This window comes from Narcine bancroftii, chromosome 3, assembly GCF_036971445.1.
Source record: "Narcine bancroftii isolate sNarBan1 chromosome 3, sNarBan1.hap1, whole genome shotgun sequence".
Taxonomy (NCBI): domain Eukaryota; kingdom Metazoa; phylum Chordata; class Chondrichthyes; order Torpediniformes; family Narcinidae; genus Narcine; species Narcine bancroftii.
The window spans coordinates 98,854,811-98,861,627 of NC_091471.1; positions in this window are offsets into that span (position 1 = coordinate 98,854,811).

The window sequence follows — 6,817 nt, forward strand, 5'->3', positions numbered from 1 at the left end:
TGCAATAGGTAAGAAAAAAATGAGCTATTCCCAGTAATGAAATAACAGAACTTAACTGATGAGATGAACTGTTTAGCAGTGCTTATCCTATTATAACAAGGTCTTCCAATTATAACAGCCAATAATCTGGATAGTTCCAAATGCTGTAAACATTATAGATGGATCATACTCAAATTTGTGCTTCTTTTCTAGAAGTGTACCTTAAAAATTGCATCTCCCCAGTAAAGTTGCACTGGAATCCCTGGAATGTTTCTTAAATTGAAGGACATGACATCGTAAAAATACAAAAGAGCCAGGATATAAGAGAGAAATATAGTCCAGATGAGCTGTTGCATATGTAGATCCTTAAAGATGGATGGTGGCTATAGGTTTAAAAAAAAAGAAAAAATCAGGCCCAGCTGTGATGCCTTCCACTGCTCAGTGGCTATCACAGGCTATCAAAAAGATTGTTGAAGTTATCAAGTGGTAAGTATCAGTGCTTCTAGAAAAGAAAAAAAAGTGTGGAATATACACACTCTTCCTTTGTCGTCCTAATGAAAATCTGATTTTTATTTCCACTATAACTTCTCCATAAATATATTGTAAAAATTGCTCGTCCCTGAATTAAAAGCAGTAAATACCATTTAGCAGGTCCAAGCTGAAACATTAGCTCTGATACTCTTTTCATACCTGCTGCCTGGCTTGCTGAGTGTTTCCAGCGTATTCTGTATTTAAATGGCTCTGATGTTTGTGAGTGTGGCCCCAAATTTGAATATATTTTTGTAGGGAATTAGTGGAGTGCCTGGAGTAACTGAATAATTTATCAGCATGAATAGCTGTTTAATTTATATTTGGGATGGGAGGAAGCAGACAGTTTTTGCTAATTTCCTGACAAAGTTTTACCAAGAAGCTGCAAGGAAGTTTGGGGATATATTTCACAAAAGGAGATAGCTAATTTATTTGTTTCTATTTCAATATGGGAATTCTGTGGTGAGATTGACAAAGTCAAAATGAAGTGTTTCTACAAGAGTCAGAGACTGGTTGTTTACATTCTTGAATGTTTTCTTCCATCATTAGACCAATAATCGGAAGGAACTCTGAAATAAACAGAAAATAAATCTTCATCTCCCTCCAGCTGACTTCTCAAGGATGGTAAACAAGAAATCTGCAGATGCTGAGATCCAGTGCAGTGCCCAGCAGTGCGCAGAAGTGCTGAAGAAACTCAGCAGATCACGCAACATTGCTAGGAGGCAAAAGATAGTCAATTCTTTGGGACTGACCTCCTCTCCAGAAGTGCCAAATATCAGACAGATGGTCAAATGAGAAGGAAGAGGGAGGGAAGTGAGAACATAGGGTAGCAGATACTTTTTACTTTCTACTTATGCTGAGTGACCTGCTGAGCTTCTCCAGCACTTTTGTGCGCTGCGTCTGCTCAAGGATACCTTATTTTCAGATCAGAAAAAACATAGAAGCAATGAAATAGACCGGTGGGCATTTGGGCATTCCTTAATCCCACTAAATACTCCAGTGTCCACTCATTCTTGTGGTAACACTTCTTGACTGCTCCAAAACCTCCATCAACAAGAATATTCAACTGACACCTCCACTCACTCTTCGGTCAAACCTAAAATTTAAAGCTCAAATTTCTCTCACAGGTTGGGTATTAAAATAAATAAATTTAAAAAAAAACAACATAGAGTTGTTTGAGAGAACAAATGCTCTAACAACTTCACCAGAACAGGTTATTGGGTTATCATCTCACTTCTGCGTCCAGTTCCTTGTGTGCAAAACTGGTAGCTGTGTAGTGTACAGGATAAGTGGGACTTTTCAAAACTTCTTCATTAATTGTAAATTATTTTGAGATGGCCAATGGTAATGAAAGACATTCATTCCATAAATGTATTTTCTTTCTGAATATTTTCATCATTCTTTCTTGCCAAGAGTTTGCATGTGCTCCATGTGGTCACTGGTCCTGTACCTGCACCACATGTCTGCAGTGGTGGTAACAGATTCTCATTCTACTTACATTCATCAACTTCAACAGAAGGAAACATATGTCCGTTGAAGCCTAACAAGTGTTCCTTAACATAGTCCATAAGCCTCAACCAATGGTCAATTATTTCAAACATAATTGGGTATGGATTCAGGAGAGCAGGTTTTAAAAGTAAAAAATTCAACTTAAAGTATTATATCAGAAAATGCAAAATTAAATGTTTCAAGCCTTCACCTTGATGTTGAATCTTTGAAAATTATTTTATTTCACTTCACCACTCACCCACCATAGCCATGAAAATTCCATTCAAAGCTACTAATGAATCTGCTCAATTTACATTTTTGCAAATGGTATTTCAGATCTTACGAATTTATGATATAATATACATTTTCCTGCCAATATTTCTGAGCCTACGTTTAGAAAGACACAATCCTCAAATCAATTCTTAACACAGATGTAGAAAGTTCTGTTGGCAATTACATGTTTTTATTTCACTGCCACAATCTAAAGAATTAAAACTACACCATGTAAAATGGAGAACAATTTGTGGTTACCATAGCAGTTAATCCTGTTTTAATTCTAGTGTTCTTGTTCATTATGATTTTACATCTCCTCAGTACTGGTAACATCAAGGTTCAGAAGAAGCGAAATGACCTAAATGCAATATAATTTCATATTTCAATGTGCTTATTTTAGTGTCCCTGTATTTAAAATGGAAAAACAAAATAGAACAAACCAAATGTGCAAGTAACCAAAAATAGAAATAAACATTTAAGAGATGTGACATTAACCGATGACTCATTTCTTAAATTAAAATGCCATATATATATTTTTAATACTGAAGGAAGCATGCAGGCCAGCTCAAACATTGGAGGTTCTACTTGCAGGCAGTTTGAACCCTCCCCATAGCACCATTGAGCTTAAATGAATATTCTGACATCAGCAGCTTTGTTCCATTGGATGTAAACAGACTTAAAATAGTAACTGATCTTACAGCTTACCCTCAGCTTCACATCAGCTCCATGCCAGCTAGAGATTGTTTTAAACATTTGTATTCCACGATCTCCCAGCTTTTCCAAATCATATTGAGTATGATTCGCTGTTGACAGCTTTATAACTATTTATAACTTCTGCACACAACACTTGATTTAAGATTGGCTTCCTTATTGGGTTTAATAACGCAGAAGTAGAGAAAATATACAGAGCTGCTTAATTCACAGGATGTTTGCTGGATTGAGCAGAAAATGATCCTTTGCCAGCTATAATGATGGATTACAAAAAGTTCATTTTCTACCGGAAGGAACATTAGCCTTGTACATTTGAGTCTAGATGCAACCTATGTAACTGTGTCATTTACGCATAAGCTATGGTGTTCATTAACCATTTCAGCTGATCATGGAACTGATCTGGGAGGTATGTAGCATGAAAATTAATTGGACCACCACATGATTGAAAATGTTGCTCCTTGTATCAACAGATGGTGGATTACCATACCATTATTTCTCATGGTGGCTGTGATGGGAACTGAAAAAAAGAATGATCAGATGGGTTGATTAGATTTGACGTCAAACAATATAATTATTTTAAACATATTTGGAACTGTGGTATGTTTATTTTATACTTTTGGTACAGTGAACTCTTCTCATAAACACAAAATAGATTCATAAAGACAATTACATCATTTTTTACGGTCTCCGCAAAAAGAGAAGGATTAAGGACAGTTGTAAAATATTAAAATATAATATTAAAAATAAAGAAAATATGGAACCTTTTCATTCCTTTAAATTTTTTAACTGAAGGAATCAGGATATGGATGAACCTGGTAGGGCTGAGTTCGTTGCAAAATTTCAGGTCAGTGCATTGCAAATTAAAATTAATGGGAAATGATGATGAGACTTAGACTACAGGATGATCCAGGTGAGTGATTTCCATCCCCCACACCCAATGGCTTGGTGAGTTAGGATATAGATTAGGTACTCCCCAACCTCTTGAGAAATAATTTGGACTTTCTGTCTTTAATTTCCCATTTCCCCGAACTCCTATCACTGCTCTCCCTACCTCCTGCTCTTCCTTTTCATTCATGGTCTCTCTTCTTCCTGTCAGTCTTTCCCCCAGTGCTAATCTCTCCTCTTTCCCACCTTCTGATCATTCTTCTCCTCTATCATCTCCTGAATGCTAATCAGAGCTTCCTTGCTGGGACAAGGACCATCCACATGTATGCTCAGCTATGGCTTCCTGCACCAGTGCTCTCTGTCAGAAATGAATCAGGTTCTTGTTTGTTTTGTCCTTTTACAACCTTGAGAGATGCACATCTGTTCTTTCACCTCTTCCCACCATCCTGTGATCCAAACAGTCTTTCCAAGTAAAGCACCAAGTTACATGAACTTCTTCCAGTCTAGTACACAGGATTCAGCATTCACAATGTGGTCTACTGTTCAATTAAGGAACCAAAAACAGATCGAATGATCACTTTGCAGAATACCTTTATTCAGCTTGCATGAGTTACTCTGAGCTTTCTGTTGATTGTTGCTTTAGTTTGCCACCCCACTTCAACTCTGACCTATCTGACTGATTTCTTGACCAGTTACAAAAAAGTTCAACTCAAGCTTGATGAAGAGCACCTAATTTTCAGTCTGGTAGATTACAGTTTTCTGGACAGTTATGAACAACCTTCAGGGGACTCGCTTTTCCTCTCTGTATGAGACCTGGTCATTTATGTTGTAGTCCATCTATCAGTGATATTAGTTCCACAGGGCATGTCCTAGTGCCCCACTGTTAGTGACACATCACACAGAAAACGATGCATAATTCCCCTCTAACTACCCAATTAACCCATTTGATATGGCTTCACTTTGTCACAGATCTCCCCTGCAATTTAAAATTACAGTTGTTTTTTTTTCCTCTCTTTCTCAATTCTGATGAAGTGTCTTTGATCTGAAAGGTTGGTTCTGCTTCTCTTTCCATACATGCTGAAATATTTGGCATTTTTTGTTTTTATGTCAGATTTCGAGCATCACCAGTTGTTTCGTTTTGCGTGTTTTTTGCTTATAGGAACATAGCAAGTAGGAATAGGAGTAGGCCAAAAATGGCCCATCGAGCCTGCTCCACCATTCAATAAGATCATGGCTGATCTAATTTATGACCTAACTCCACCAATTATTTTTCCTCATCTCTGTCCTAAATCTACTCCCCCGAATCTTGAGACTGTGTCCTCTCGTTTTAGTTTCCCTGGCCAACTCAAAAAACCTTCCTACATCGATCCCACCTTGCTCGGCAAGAAATAGCCCTACAATATATGAATAAATGACTGGCCTTCAGTATTCCCAGGCTTGGCAGATTCTTTGGGTGCTTGTGGCCTCACTTGTATCCTCATTAATACTGTAGTCTCATGGTATCATGTGAACTGCAGTAGAAATCCAGTTAGTGCAAGACTGACTCCAAGCCACTTGGTATTGCGTTGATTTACATCTCCACCTGCATTTTCATGTGTCACTGTGTACACAACTGATGCAAATGAATAATATAAACATCTGCAGCTCCTTAGAATCATGAGCCATAAATCATCTATTTATGTGCTGCCATTCATGAAGTTTAAAAGCCATGGTAGGACATAGTTTACACCAACAAAACAAGATGAGAAAAATAAATGCTGAAAGACTAGCAAGGAGTATTACACTGTTATTCTCAGTACCAATGCAAGGTCTCAATCCAAAACATTGACTAGCACCTTTTGCCTCCACACATGCAACTTGACCCACTGAGCATTCTGGTTTTCTTCAATAAATCAATGGGAAAAAATGCTGATACAGTCAGCTTTTAGTCATTCTATTAGATCAGAACTGCACCATACATTTTCATTGACTAGAAGATGGAAGTGAAAGACATGAGAATATAAAGGAGGTAAGTTTTGGGGTTTGTTGGTACTGAACTGGACTTCAGAAGTGGCACATCCGCAAGTTGTTAGTTAGTAACATTTGTTAAATAGCCAATTGGCAACAATCAATAAAAAGAAGTCAGAGCAGAGCACAGTTTTGGCATTGGGTTAGGAGACTGTGGAAGGAAGAGGCACAGTTGCTGGGAGTAACAATAGCTCTTAAGGAAACAGGCTTTAGGAAGAAGACACAGGTTAATTTTTGGGTGCAGCTCTGCTGAGATGACGTGTTGTGTGAGGAGTGATGAGATTCTGGGAGGCTATGGTGAGGTTCAGAGGTCTTTTTTTTGTTATGTAGTCAGGAGAGTGGTAACCTTTTGCATGATTTGGGAAGTTAGGGAGACCTCCAGTGTCCTTGTTGATTCTACCTGTGAGACTGTGGTGGTACACCACCGGCCGACTTCAGGAGGCAACATCTGTACCGGCAGGAGTGTAAGGTGACAGGACAACACCTGGTCGGCTGTCAATCAGTCGGCCTGAATGGATTAAGCCCCACCTGGTCGGGTCTCAATCACCCTCCGGGATATAAGCCTGCGCCGGTCTCCTGAGGCCTCAATCAGAGTTGCTGCAGCTACATCTAGCCTGACTCTGTGGAAGTCTTTGTGAATTAAAGCCTATTGTACAGTCTTTATCTTGTGTGTGTCTGATTCTGACTAACAGCGCACCACAATTTAATCCACTAAATTTTCCCACAGATGCCATGGAAAAACTCCTGAGTGCAGGGAGCCTCAAAGTCAACCCATGCCACCTGGAAGCCCAGACACACTTTGAGATCTGGCAGCATGCGGTTGAGGCAATCGTCGAGATGCACGCAGATGGCATCCTGGACTCAGATCGGAAGAGGCTGGTCCTACTCCAGTCAAAGCTGGGTCCCTACACCTTCCAGGCAACCAAACGCTGCTCAACATACAAGA